Below are 15,408 nucleotides of genomic sequence, written 5' to 3'. Positions count from 1 at the left end.
GATATGAGGTAAGCATCTCTATGACCAGAGCTTAGCCAAAAGCTCTTCCAAATAGTGTCCACTTTTACAGCCTTCCTAAAGGTCAGGAGCAATAGTGACATCTGGATTTCTGGTGAGAGGCTGATCTGATAGGTAGGTGGCACTATAGAAGAACAAAAAAAAAAATTTCTCTCCCAAATCTCTTGCAGGAGAAGAAACGTCAGCATCCCTTTGTTACATGTATGCACTGGATGGGCAGGATCCAATTCAAGCACATGGACCTGCAGGTACCAAGGTGCCAAGTCATATAGAGCTCTACAGGTCAAAACCAACACTGTGAATTGTACTTGAAGTTTGTATTTGGGAACCAATGCAAAGTCTGGAAGTGCTACATGCAAGTAGAGGCTTGGGACCAGTGGTAGCTTGCAAGTAGCCTTCAAAGACAATTCAGGTAAGGTGCTCTTGTAATAATCTAACCAGGAGGTGACAAGGGTATGAATCACTGCCAAGGTCTCCTTTCTAGGAAAGAATGCAGTTGGTGCACCAGCCAAATCTGGGCAAAGTCCTTCTCCCCCACCATGGACTATTCAGCATTGTCTGTGAGTCTAAAAGGACTCCCGGATAATGGACCTGCTCCTTCAGTGACTCCCATCCAGAATCACTACTGGAGTAGTTATAGAAACAAATGGTTTCTAGACAGATAATAACTCCATTTTGCTGGGATTCAATTTCAACCTTTCTCTCCCCATCCTGATTCTTACAGCCTCCAGACGCTGAGTTAGGACTTCTACTGAACGACTGGCCCAGCTTGGGCTGAGGTGGAGATGTAAATATGAGTATCCTCAGCATAGATGGATGATCTCTCTCAGTGGCTTCACATCAAGCATAAACAGCAGGGGAGAGAGGAAAAAACCTGCAACACTCCACAATGGAGTAATTGACTGGTAAATCTCTTCTCTTCCCATTACTGGCCTGGAGCTGCCCACTCAGAAAGGAGCAAAACTATTGAAGAAAAGGGCTCCTCATTTTCAATCCTTGCAGATGGCCTAGAGGGCTACCATAATTTATATATTTAACTTTTGATGTTTGTGTTTAGTTCTTCATCCAGTTAGTCACCCTAAGAACTGACTAGAGAAGAAAGGCAGGAATGAATTGAATAATAGTCAGTTGATACTTCCTTAAAAAAACACACACACAAAATAGCCACTGATTGGAGTTGAAGTCACTACTTTCTCTCTCTTTTCTTGTGTATGTGTGTGTCGCTCCCTGGACCACGAGGCTTTACTCACTGTCACTCATGCTCTAGTCACCTCCAGAATGGATTACTGTAACATGCTCTACATGGGGCTGCCCTTGAAGAGCATCTGGAAGCTCCAACTGGCTGCACAGACAGTTATGCCTGCCTCTAGGATGGCCCCCGTCACACCTCTGCTGCACAAGGTGCATCAGCTGCCACTTTGCTTCCAGGTGCAATTCTTCATTTTTTAAAATAATTTTTTTTAAGTTTCAAGAGAAGAGTAAAAACTACAAAAAACAAAAAACCTACAAAGAAGGAAAAAAGAACTAAAGAGGTGCAAAAACACAAGAGAAAATATTTTCAAATTTACAAAAAGATGTGACTTCCAACATTAAACAGCAAGGATATACAAACATTTCCATAATCAATCTCTTACTCTATATTAAACCAAAACCACATTATTTCTATAAATCATTCCACTTTGGCACATAACAAAAATCACGAAGTACAGTTATTCCTCCCCCTTTGTAATGATTGCCTATCCTAAAACACCATCAGACTCATGAACAGGTTCATAAAGATATCTGATTTATTAAAGAATAGTATGCAGGATCACAAAGAAAGCTGAGAATGGAAAAAGCGCGCCAAATGCAAACTAAAAAACCCTCGGTACAAATGAGATCCCTCCCCCCGTAGAATCTTCCCAGGCTCACAATCCCAGGTGCTCCTAACGGCCTCTGCTGGTCTGTGGGAAAAGTCCTTGAGCAGAGCACATAACCCAAACACATTCCATTGAAATGAACATAGATACAGAGCTTGGCACAAGGTTTCACAGCAGCTCCCTCCCAACAGAAACGCACATCAGCACCATGGCATGTGAAACGTTACGATGTACAGTGCACATTGAAACAGTGAACATGACACCCTTATATTAAAATTTTAAAAAATCATATAAACCTCCTAAACATCTTTCTCCCCTCCAAAAGATAACACATATTTAATTATTTCCTTCCTACCACTATTCTATACATTTCTGTCTACTAAAATAAGAATCAAATTAAAAAGCACATAGATTGTCTGCTATTATACTTGAGAATACAACAGTTTTAATAATCTTAATCTTAATAAACCCAAAAAACAAAGACAATTCAAAACAGGAACCTTAAATCAAATACTTAAAACCATCCAAATGAACACATTTTTTAAACCCTAACATGGGACGCGGTGGCACTGCGGGTTAAACTGCTGAGCTGCTGAGCTTGCCAATCAGAAGGTCGGCGGTTCGAATCCGTGTGACAGGGTGAGCTCCCATTGCTAGTCCCAGCTCCTGCCAACCTAGCAGTTCGAAAACATGCAAATGTGAGTAGATTAATGGGTACCGCTTCGGCGGGCAGGTAACGGCGTTCCGTTTAGTCATGCCGGCCACATGAACACGGAAGTGTCTATGGACAAACACCGGCTCTTCGGCTTTGAAACGGAGATGAGCACCGCCCCTTAGAGTTGGACACGACTGGACTTAATGTCAAGGGAAACCTTTACCTTTACCTAATCTTAATCCATATCCTTAAAGACAAATAACATCAGTTAAACCCTAAAAGCAATCCAGGTAAACATTATTTAACCCTTATCCCACTTCAGAATACACCAGAGCATTTATATATCCCCACAATGTGCACAGAGCTTTTCTCTTAAAAGAATCAAACAGCCCGACTGCCCTCAAAAATTCCAGCTTCTTTTCATGCCATTCCACCAGAAAGTCAATTTCACTTGTGGCTTGCAGATCTCTCCCTTAAATTTCTCCAAGTCCACTATCCGATCTTCATCCAGCATCTCAATAAAAATCTCAGTCTCTTAGAAAAAAAAAATCTATTGCTGTTGATTTCCTCATTTTCATCCACCACATCCCCACCTGATGGCACATTTTAAATCTCATATTTTCCACGAATATCTTGCATAAAAGCTTGGTAAAAGTCAGAAGAAATCTGTTTAAAATCTTGGTGGAAGTCAGAAAAAAACTGTTTAAAATCCTCCATGTCTCACGCAGTAGATTATGGTGCTCCCTAGGAGCTTAACCAGCAAAAGTAGAGGATATGGAAAAGTTCCAAAATGTATTTATGCAAGCGAAAGTGAGATAAGCAGACAGTTCCCAAGGGAAAGTGAAAACAGAAAGCTGAAGGTTCAAATCAGCCAATTCAACACGTAGGAAAATGCTAATATCTTCAAATTTAATACCAAAATAATAACAGGAAGACAATTGTTTATTCTCAATCCTCCTTTATATTTGGAAGGAGAATTAAATTTGGTGATCTAGAAATGGGGTGGCTGGTCTTAGTGTCCCTTTAGGGCTACAGTGCGGCTTGGAAAGTGATGACGTCCCCACCTCCCAGCTGCTCTTACCAGTCAAGCACAAAATGGTGTTTGCGATCTTCTGGCTACAAGCAGCTGTCCAGAGGACAGATGGGGTGATTCCTGGTGTTTTCCTTTATCCGGAAAACATTTCTGGGCTTCAGGAGAACCTCCTGAGCCCGAAAAAAAGTTACCACGTTGTCAGCTCCGCCCGCTAAGCCCGCGGACACAGCCACTCAGTCTGCCATTCCCCACCAGAAGCCCACTTCCAGGTAAAATTCAAGGTGCTGTTTTTGACCTTTAAAGCCCTACATGGTATGGGGCCAGGTTATCTGAGGGACCATCTCTTCCCAGTTACATCTACCCATTCCAGTAGGTCCAACAGAAGAAATATGCTCCAGGCCCATCTGCTAAGGAGCTCCATCTAGCAGGACCTAGGAGACACGCCTTTTCTGCAGTAGCCTTCACCCTCTGGAGCATCATTTCCCCTGAGGTGAGGTTAGTCACATCTGTTAGCCTTCCAGAAACCTTTGAAAACATGGTTCTTCCATCAAACCTGGAACTCAGTAGTGAGCCTGCAAAGTGGTTGTATGAGGCTAAATGACAGTTGTTCTCCCACTGTCTTGGAGTTCTTTTATGTTTTTCTGTTTTATTTTTCTTGTTATTTATGTTTGATTTTTTTTATGTTGTGTTATGGTTTTAATTGTTATTCTGCTTGTAAGCAACTCAGAGTCACTTTTTGTGAGATGGGCAGCTATATAAATTTGCTAAATAAAATAAAGACGTTAAAGTAGAATACTGCAGGAAGAGAAAGACCAGCTCTGCTTAAAAAACTATTAGTTGATAGATTAAATTCCCAACAGAATGAATGACAAGTGGACATGCAGAAAGAAGATGCAAAAATGGCTTGGAACAGAATGAAAAGAATTACATTAGAGCAGCCTTTCTCAACTTTTTGACCCTGGAGGAACTTATTTTTTTCAGACCTCAGGGAACCCCTGCACATTCAGGCTCAGATATAGGCCAGAAGTTACAAAATTATATTCTTTTCATGGGTAGGCCTGTATACAGCATATGCATTAACAGTGTTCTTAAACTAAAACTAAGAGAATGAAACTTAGCTCTTTAATGTGACATTGCCTGAATTTGAAATAATTTTTTTAAATAAATCCTAGGGTGCCACGGAACCCTGCAGTAGAGAGTGCTATAAAGTGTGCAGAGTTACCCTAATAGGAAGTATAAAAAGGAAGCCTGATGGGAAGATGAAATTAAAGAGACCAAAGATGAGGAAAAAATGCATACAGTGTAAAAAGAAGGTTTGCTACAAAAATGAAGATAAAACACACTGTATTGTGAGTAGGAAGAAAATGTACCATCAAGGAGCAAAGCCAAAGGGAGCAAGAAATGACTGAGAGTAAAAGAAGCAGAGAAAATGCAGAGCAATTTTGATAGAAATAAAACTCCTGTGGAGTGAATGGAATTAAGGATTAAAGTGATAAAATCATCTGAGATGAAATTGAAGTGAGGGAAAACTGACATTTTAGAGATTTGTATGGGAATGATAATGATACTTCAAAGAGCAAAAATAAGCTGAATGCTATAAATGTTCCTGTCCAAGAAAGGAAGTCAGAAATACCATGAGAACATTTTAAAATGGTAGGTGTTGATGGTGTAACTGGAGAAATGTCCTAACAAGCAGGAACACGCTGAGACGAGGAGTAAGTCTCTAGGGTTTTATTACTGCTACATTAGACAGAAAATCCTAACAAACTGAAGAAGCGTGAGAAAGCCCAGACAGATAAACCCCAAAAGTCAAGGCGGGTCTGTTCTGTGTCTCTTTGAATGACTGCTCAATTCCTCACTACTACACATGCATTTTCCCCGCTGGATAGGGGCCCCCTCCTGCTCACCATCAGTGCTCATGACAAGAAATGTTCAAACATGGGTGTGGATTGCTTACAGATTGGCTGTGAGGTTTGTTCAACATGTGTGTGAAGACACCCTTTGAGATAGGCCAGAGTGGGAAAACCAACTCCACATGTTTGACTGGAGCTATACTTCATTGATATAGGTTATAGTAACAGCATGTTCGTGTACATGTTGTTGAAACCATCTCTGCATAGTTTCTCCAAGGTAATTCTGTGGCTCTCTACAATCCCTGACAACTGAAAGAATACCATTATTGTTCCCATATACAGAGAAAGGTACAAAGAGTAAATGCAAAACTACCACGCAGTTAGTTGGTGAAGCACGTCAGGGAAGAAGTTTGGCAGAATTCTGTCTGAAAGGGTATGAAAGGTGACAAGGAGTAAACTCTGGAAAGTTCATTCGAGCTTTATCCTAGGCCATCCTCCCTGTATCAAAAGATGATAGTGACTGCAAGAATGAGGATTAAAAAATTATTATGAAAATTCCCCTCAAATGACACAAGAAGAAAATGTGTCAGTGACCTGAATAGCTTCTCAGGAACCTGGAAGAATAAGAAGGGAAACTTAAACTTGATCTTATGGTGTAAGTTAACGTTATTCTCAAATGAGCAGATGGTACAGCAGAAACCAAGTCTCGGCATTTATGCAATGGGGAATTTCATTCCAATTAATGAATTTAAAATTAGACACAAAGGAAACTGACTACGCAAGTCTCTGGTAAGAGTACCAGAAAAAGATTTCTTGCAGGATTGAGAAACTGCAAAATTCAGTGAAGTACAAGCTATGCAGCAGGGGTATACAACTCTCAAAGGACAAATGTGGTCCTCCTGCTTTAGAGCAATAAATCTCTGCTACATCTGAAGACATGGGAAACTGATTTCAAGGTTTCAGCACAAGGGTCTTGCTAAACTGAGTGTCATGTTCACCGTTTCAATGTGCCTGGTACATCGTAACGCCTCGCATGCCATTTCCTTGGAGGGGGTTACTCTCAGGAGCGGGTGGATAATTCCACTCTACTAAACTGTTATCTCTTGGCTGCTGCATTGGAATGTGTTTGGGTTAGGTCATGGATTCAAGGTTGCTTTCCCAGGCTGAAGCTAACGGTTTCTAGCACCTGGGAAGGGGCGGTTGCTATGACCGGGCGAGGGAGGGGCTGCTCCGCAAGCAAGGGGATTTAGTTTGTATTTTCGCACGCTTTTGCTCATTCTCAGCTTTCTCTGTATTTGCCATAATTCCCTCAATAAATCAGATTTCATTTAAGCAACTTCTTGTGAGTCTGAGTGCTTGGGGTGGGCAACCATTACACTGAGCTTTTCATACAATTTGTACCCTGACAACGAACCCTCTTGAGTCAAAAGGGCTCAAGGGCTGAATAGCTCTGCCTTTTCTCTATTAACATATTACCATTTTGTGATCTTCATTAAGCAGCTAGTATACTGATTTTCTCTTCCTTTAATTTTGAATAAATAAAGCCTTTAACTGTTTTAACTGTCCTTCACCAACTTCAGCTTATTCTAAGCTTTAGTTTTCGAACAGTCCCAAGCTAGCTGTATGTACTCTTCCGTAGTGATCTATCTGTGGAAGAATTGATTATGTGCCATCAAGTCGTTTTCAACTCCTAGTGACCACATAGATTTTCTCCATGACGATCTGTCCCTAACCTGTTCTTTCAAGTCTCCCAACAGTGCAATCATTGCCACTGTAACTGAGTCCATCCATCTTGCTGCTGGTCATCCTATTCCTCTTCTCTCTCTCTCTCTTTTTTTTTTAGTGGAACAATAGGCCATGGCAAAAGAAAATGCCCACACAGGTCTTGTTGCAAGCAAGTAACTTTAAGGCCAATTGGGGGTTTAAGGGAGAAGGATATAACTTTAGGAGAATTAATATTAAGATTATTCTAAAATATTAATATTGTATTATATTAAAGTTAGATTCTATACATCTAACTATAATGTATAGATGCAGCAGTATAGTTTATAAATATAAGATGTAAGTGTGTACTTTATAGCTACAATTTAGAATAAGAATACAGTAAGTTTGAGCAAAACTATATATACTAAATGATAGGATTAAACTAGTATCACCACAAGGATTAAATAAGATCTAATGCGTAAGTATACGGGAAAAGAGGTAGACAAAAGGGCTTTAGGAATAAGTCACAAAACTTAATGATTACTTTTATACCAAAACTTTATTTTGTACTTTAATAATACTTTTTTTTTGCAACCTTATGTTTTAGCAATTCCCAAATGCCTTAGTAAAGGTAAAGGTTTCCCTTGACGTAAAGTCCAGTCGTGTCCGACTCTAGGGGGCGGTGCTCATCTCCGTTTCTAAGCCTTGGAGCCGGCGTTGTCCATAGGACACTTCCGGGTCATGTGGCCAGCATGACTCATGGAACGCCGTTACCTTCCCGCCGAAGCGGTACCAATTAATCTACTCACATTTGCATGTTTTCGAACTGCTAGGTGAGCAGGAGCTGGGACGAGCAACGGGAGCTCACCCCGCCGCGCGGTTTCGAACCGCCGACCTTCCGATCAGCAGCTCAGCGGTTTAACCCGCAGCGCCACCGCGTCCCCCCCAAATGCCTTAGCAATCATAAAAAAAACCATATACAAGGCCAGCCCATCGAAGTCTGCTTATTCCATCATCATCTGCCCATGATGGAATAATCTGCCCATAATTCCATGCTGCACGGAATTAACACTTCTTATCTTCTGCACAATTTATTGCCATAGCTGCCCATTCTTTAATCCTTACTGCCTTGCTGCTACTGCATAAAATGCAACTTACTGTATTACATAAAGATCAGAACTGCCAGCTAGGAATGAAGAATTTCATTATGGGAGACCCAACAGCAACTCTGTAGCAGTGGATAGATATAAAGCAGTGGATAGGTATAAATCTAGGAGCCAAATATAATTTACAGTACAACATGCAATGAATCAATTTTTCTTCTTGAGGTGTTCACACGTACACAAATGCTTTGCTGCTGGGATCCCCACACATCTCCCTCCAAATATACTGACAACAGAGTCTGTCTCAGGGGGGAACTTATCAAGGACTGCAAGTGTGGGAACGTTCAATTATAGAGTTTCACCACAGAACCAGCTAGAAAACCAGGTATGATACATCGAACACCAGTCCTGGAATGAGTCCACCAGGACTACCTAATCCCTATGTTTAGCCTTACAATCCAATCAACAGTATCAAGTATATGTGAGCCAGAACTTAGTGGAACTACCTTCTGTGTGTTGCTCCTTAAGACACTGTTTTGCCAATTAAATTAAAACTCTGGCATGTTAAGCAGCCTTTTATAATAAAAGGAGATCGCTTTTATCAAGGTACTGATCTTTGTCCCACTTCTATACGCAGAACAGCACCAGGAAAGTTGGGGACAAAGCAAACAATGATTAGATTTATAAATATCTCAGCTGAAGTAGTACTTTCCCTTTAAAAATCTTAATTGTTGGTGGCACCAATCTGCCACCTTTGAGAAGGAGCAACATGCTTACATGAATTTCATGGCTGCCATTTTGGCATTTGTAATGTATTGGGACCATGAAAATGATTGGGAAAAGCAAATACCAAGATATTTAAAAAAAGGTTATCAGCCATCAAGAAACTATTTAGGTTTTCTTTGCCTCTTTGCAAAAGCCACTATCTTGGTTTTAGAGTAGTGAATTTCAACTGACTGAGATTTACAGAATTTGCTCAACCTTTTAAAGAGTCTGTGCAAGTCAATAACTGTAATTAAAAGAAATGTCACATCTCCTGCATATAAAAGAACAGAAATCTGGGAACGATTTGAAAGAAAGATCCATAACTATGACATTTATATAGTATCAAAACAAAAATGGGCACCAAAATGCACCTTTGTTGCAATTTTTTTCAGTTAATCCTGCATCTTAATCTACCTTCACTTACATAAATGTACCATTGTAAAGATTGTATATCAGAGCCATAAGCCTTATCTCCACAGCTAAAGTTATCTCTCAGTATAATGTATCTCTTTTCACCAAATCAAATGTTTGGGACACATCAATACATGCCACCATCTATAAGATAAATTCCAAATAAAATGCTGCAATATAAAGCACTGATCCAACTCTTTCTTAATTCAGCTTGTTCAGGATGCACTAGTTAACTGACCATTTTCCAATCCAAAAATGCTGCAAGGAGACATCTTGCACACAGTTTGCAATTGATCTTAATTAAACTAATAGGCCAATAATCAGCTTGGTTTTATTTACCCCTTTTTGTACATAGGGATCAACACAGAATCAGCCACCCTTGAGGGATCCATCCCATGGAACTGATATATTTTATTTATTTATCAGATTTTTATCACCGCCCATCTCCCCCACACGGGGGACCCTGGGTGGTTCACAATAAAAACAATTTAAGATGTCAATAAAATCATAAATACTACCAATAATCAGTCAGTATAAAATGCAATAAAGTCCAAGCCACGGCGGATCTAATTCAAACCATGAGGGAATAAAACCGGTCCCGGCAGAACTAGGGAACCAACCAGCCCCAAGAATGGCTCTTCCCCCCCCTCCACACATTCCAGGCAAGGCGGCAAAACCAGGTCTTCACCTGTTTTCTGAAGTCCAGGAGGGAGGGGGCTAGCCTCACTTCTGGGAGAAGGATATACTTATACAAAACTGCTAACCATGGAGTCCACCACACCAAGAAAGGTTGAAATATTTCGGGAGGCAGCCCATCCACTTCAGGGGCTTTGGCTCCCAACTGATTAACTTTTGTACCTCCTCCAGGTGATCGGCAGCCAGCTGACACAGATATCAGTAAGTCATCCCTTTTCTCTTGTTTTTGGCCAGTTTCCACCTGATCTACAAAAACGTATCAGAAGTGGGTCACCAAATAATGGGCACAGTCTATGCTTCAATTTGTATTCTCACTCCAATTCTAGGTCCTAGAATTTGTTTTCACTGCAATTATCCAGCTCAACTCCAACTCCGCTCATAAAGAGAGTGCAAGCTCGCACATTTTGTTCTTTATCAAATTTTTTTATAAGAATCTTATTAAGTTTCAAGCAAAGATAAAAACTACAGTAAAACAAAACTACAAAGAAAAAAGAAAAAACTAAAGAAGTGTAGAAATAAGAGAAAATTTTTCAAAATTACAAAAAGAGGTGACTTTCGACTTTTAAAAACAAGGATATACAACAATTTTCCATAATCAATCCCTTACTCTATATTAAACCAAAATCACATTATTTCTATAAATCATTCCATTGGCACATTACAAAAATCACTAAATACAGTTGCTCCCTCCCCTTATTTTAAAAGATATACACACACACACACACACTAATCAACTTCCCCCCCAAAGATAACATTTATTTAATTATTTCCTTCCTACTACTATTCTATGCGTTCCTGTCTACTATAATAAAGATCCATCTAAAAATATATAAATTGTCTTTCATTGTACTTGATAATGCAACAATTTTAATAATCTTAAATCAGATTAAACCCAAAACCAGACATTTAATATTTTTTATTAAATCTTAATAATCTTAATCCAAATCGTTAAAGATAAATGAAATCAGCCAAACCCTAAACGCAATCCAGATACATCTTCTTAAACCCTCATCCCACTTCAAAATAAACTACAGCATTTACATATCCCCACAATGCGCACAGAGCTTTCCTTATCAAATTGTTATACTGACACATTTTGACCGCTGTGGCCAGCAGTTTCTGTTCAAAATTGGGTACTTTTGCTCTCAAATCTCTGGCAATCTGTCTCCTGGCATTTCTCCATACTTGAACAAACCAAGAGACCCTTTACAACCTAGCTGGGTGCCCCTTAACCATTTTACACTACAGGGGTTTCAGAACCATCTTGTCATAGCTTCTGGTAAGCAATAACAATGTCTCTCCATTAACACACATCTGATCTGAATTCATCCTGCTCTGCCTCTGCAACCTTGTCAGACCGTTTCAGAGGTCTTTGTCCCACTCTGGAATTCTTCCAAATGTATTTCCCCATGAAGTAGGTTCCAGGAATACACACTGAAATGGAAAACTAGAACCAATTAGTCTTTTCTTTAACCGTTATAGTAATATGCTGAAATGTTGGCACCAAGCTAAGAAATGTGAATATATAATCCATCATACACACTTCTCTATTATTTAGAAAGGTGAAAACAAAATAGATTGGTCCTGTTTGCTCCCCAGTGGTCCCATCAGCCTAAATCTGTATACTGTAGATATACCAATAGTTCCAGACTGCCCCTCATTTAGAATCAGGACTTGTGAGTTGTGTCCAAATTGGAAAATGTCCTCTATAATATTATCCCCTCCCCACAGAAAGCGCTATACATATTCTAATTGGAACATTTAGGTCCCCACAAATTATTAAATCTGTACTTGACTACTGTAGACTTCATACTCTGCTTCAAGGTATTGCAGTTAATTAACTTGCCAGGGGAAGCGTGTATGTATGTATGTACAGTATATATGTGTGTAGACAGATAGACAGACCTACTCACCTTATTATTTGTCATCAACCTCATATTATAATGAACTGATCTACTTCAGCCATAACCATAGGCTTACAGTATATAGGGCTACTAGTTCTATCAACTCTACTTTCACTCAACCCATTTCATGCACTTCAATGGCACGTTATGTAAAGTCAAGATTCCTGCCAAAATTGGCTACTTTCCTTCTGCAAGCCAGGCTCTTGGAGAAGAATCACATCGTAACATTGTAGAAACACAGAAACTCTTGATCCACAAATTTATTAACTCACCCCACAATATTCCATGGGATGCATTTTAGAATATTAGGAATCTCTACCCCACTTAGCCTTGGGAGAAAAGCAATGACAAATCTCGATAAAATAGTTAAGAGCAGAGACACCACACTGACAAAGGCCCGCATAGTTAAAGCAATGGTGTTCCCCGTAGTAACATATGGCTGCGAGAGCTGGACCATAAGGAAGGCTGAGAGAAGGAAGATCGATGCTTTGGAACTGTGGTGTTGGAGGAAAACTCTGAGAGTGCCTTGGACTGCCAGAAGATCAAACCAGTCCATCCTCCAGGAAATCAAGCCAGACTGCTCACTTGAGGGAATGGTATTAAAGGCAAAACTGAAATACTTTGGCCACATAATGAGAAGACAGGACACCCTGGAGAAGATGCTGATGCTGGGGAGAGTGGAGGGCAAAAGGAAGAGGGGCCGACCAAGGGCAAGGTGGATGGATGATATTCTAGCGGTGACGGACTCGTCCCTGGGGGAGCTGGGGGTGTTGACGACCGACAGGAAGCTCTGGCGTGGGCTGGTCCATGAAGTCACGAAGAGTCGGAAGCAACTAAACGAATAAACACCACCACCACTTAGTCTTTTTTATTACTATGTTTCTTATTATTTAATATGTGGGGCAACTTGACTCATAAATATCAGATCTCCCTGCTCTATAAATCAAGAGTTCTTAAAGACTGAAATGGGTTTTCTAGGAATTTGCCTTGGACTGTACTGCAGCTATTCTGTTTCCTTTATTTTTTTACTGGGTAGGAAGGTAACAAAAGGAGGAACACTGAACTGAAGTAACAGTGGAGGAAAGGGGGGTTAAGTCAAGCCTATCTTATGTTTTCCACTACCCTCTGAAGGAGAAAGTTGTCAGCAATGCACAAGTTGGGAATTTCCTAAAAGGGCTGTGCTTGCAGAATTTATCTCCCAATGTATGTCAGGGCAATTAAATTCTTCCATTGCTACTATTTTATGCCACTTTGAAAGACCTGCAGTTTGCTTTTGAAAAACATTATCCAGGTGTTTTCATTTGTTGGGCAGACACCAACAACAGTATTGCTTTTATTTATTCCTCTGCTTATTTCAATCCAGATACTGTCTACCATATACCACATTCATTTACTTGGAGTTCATTCACTAGAAATTCTGAGCAGGTGTGGATATTTTTAACATACAGTGCAGCTTCACTTTTTATTGCTTCTGTTCCTTTTGAACAAACTGTATTCCTTAATGCCTATATTCCAGTGGTATAAATCATCCCATGATTCTCTGTTATACTTATTAAATTGTATTTGCCATTCTATAAGAAATCAAGTTTCTCTTGTTTATTTCCCATACTGTGAGCATTAGTATATAGATAAAGAAGGCTTAAACTTTAGCTTTTGATTTTAAACGCATCAATTTTATTATTTTAAATTCTGCATTTTATTGTTATAAATAAAAAGTGGAATATATATTTAAAAATCAATGAATAACAAAATACATGAAGGAAGGGTAGATAGAATAACAAGGATAAGCAGCCAAATGTGTCAAAGATCCTACGTAGCAATATTTTACAGGTCCAGTTGCTCAGAAATAAGCAGTGGACAAGTACAATGTTCCAAGGAAATACATATAAACATGCTTTACCAAACAGTTAGAAGGAACACCTACAACCATAAGCACACAGCAGTAGAAGAAATATGTTAATGGAACAGTAATGGAAAGGCCAGCCTAGACCAAATCAGAGAAGCACCTGGAAACAAAGTAGAACTGCACAAACACCAGGCAACAGGATTCAAGGGTTGTAAAGGGTCTAGGATTTAGCAGCAGTCCTCCTTGGTCTGCACAACTTAAAATATCCTAGTATGTTTGTCATGTGATAGAGTAACTCCACTGGATGACAGAATGAAGCTGTATGTCATGATCCTACCACACTTATGGTAGACCTTACTGCATCAGCCTTGGGCCAGAAGCAAAACACTTCCTTCCCACTGATTACAAGGGTATGATAAATATGTAAAAGCTTCTCAGACTCCTGAAACCGATGCTCTTCAAATCCCTCTGTAAAAATAAGAATGAAAGTTGAAATTTTCTGAAATGTGTAAATTCTCCACCAAGCACCTTTTCACGTAACATTTCCAAAGCATGAAGCGATGCCTTTTAAGCATCCATGACTACTTTTCTATAGATTCAGTTCTCAAAATGAGGTTCCCATTACTTGCTGTTCAACCACAGTTTTCTGCTTCTCGCAGCCTTGGATTATCTCTTGTTCCTACATGCTCTTTCTACCTCGCAGGCATTATAAATCCCACACAGAGCTTTTCACAGAGCTTTTCACAGCTGCTTTGCTTGAGTTTTTTTAACACTTGGAACAGGCGTACTTCGAAGTTTTATCTGTGGGTGTTGAATGCACAAAGGTGAGGGGGGGGATTTGCATTGGCAGGCTCTTCCCAGGGGTTAGGTTGTTAGGTGCAACTTGACATGCCTTTCAACATTTAGCTTCTTGTCCCAGCATCAAAAATTACCAGAGGGCTCCAAAAAGCTAAGCCAAACTAGCCAGAAACCTGTTTCCACTGATACAGTATAATTACAGGTAGTCCTCGTTTAACAACCACAATTGGGACCGGCATTTTGGTTGCCAAGTGAAGCTGTCATTAAGCAAACCTGACCCAATTTTACAAACTTTTTTGCAGTGGTCATTAAGCAAATCACAGGAGTTAAGCAAACCATGTGGTCATGAAGCAAATCACTGAGGTTCCCCATTGATTTTGCTTGCTAGAAGCCAGCCAGGAAGGTTGAAAATGGCGATCATATGACCATGGGACGGTCTAAAATCTGAACCAGTTGCCAAGTGCCCAAATCATGATCATGTGACCGCAGAGACATTGTAACGGTCATAAGTGTGAGGAGCGGTTGCAAGTCAGTTTTTCAGCACCATCGTAAGTCCGAACCATCACTAAATGAATGGTTGTTAAGCAAAGACTACCTGTATAGATGACTGTGATCTGGGGACTCATGCATCTCTTCAAGGTTGGGAGGTATATTTAAGTCCCAAACATAACTTTTCTGCATAGGTAACGATTGATGCCTAGCCACAGGAGCTTATAAATAAGTCAAGTCAAAAGTGCTTGCATTCATAGCTCTTTGCACTGAA

The 15,408-nt window shown here is 40.0% G+C and overlaps 1 protein-coding gene across 1 annotated transcript in view; it reads right to left on the bottom strand.

Annotated features, from left to right (window-relative positions):
* Nucleotides 1-15,408, bottom strand: part of LOC134490942 (3',5'-cyclic-AMP phosphodiesterase 4B-like) — a 186,956-nt gene that overhangs the window by 126,061 nt on the left and 45,487 nt on the right. The gene's annotated exons all lie outside the window — the stretch shown is intronic.

This window comes from Candoia aspera, chromosome 2, assembly GCF_035149785.1.
Source record: "Candoia aspera isolate rCanAsp1 chromosome 2, rCanAsp1.hap2, whole genome shotgun sequence".
Taxonomy (NCBI): Eukaryota; Metazoa; Chordata; class Lepidosauria; order Squamata; family Boidae; genus Candoia; species Candoia aspera.
The sequence above is the reverse complement of the archived record's forward strand: the minus strand, read 5'-3'. Positions and strand labels throughout refer to the sequence as shown.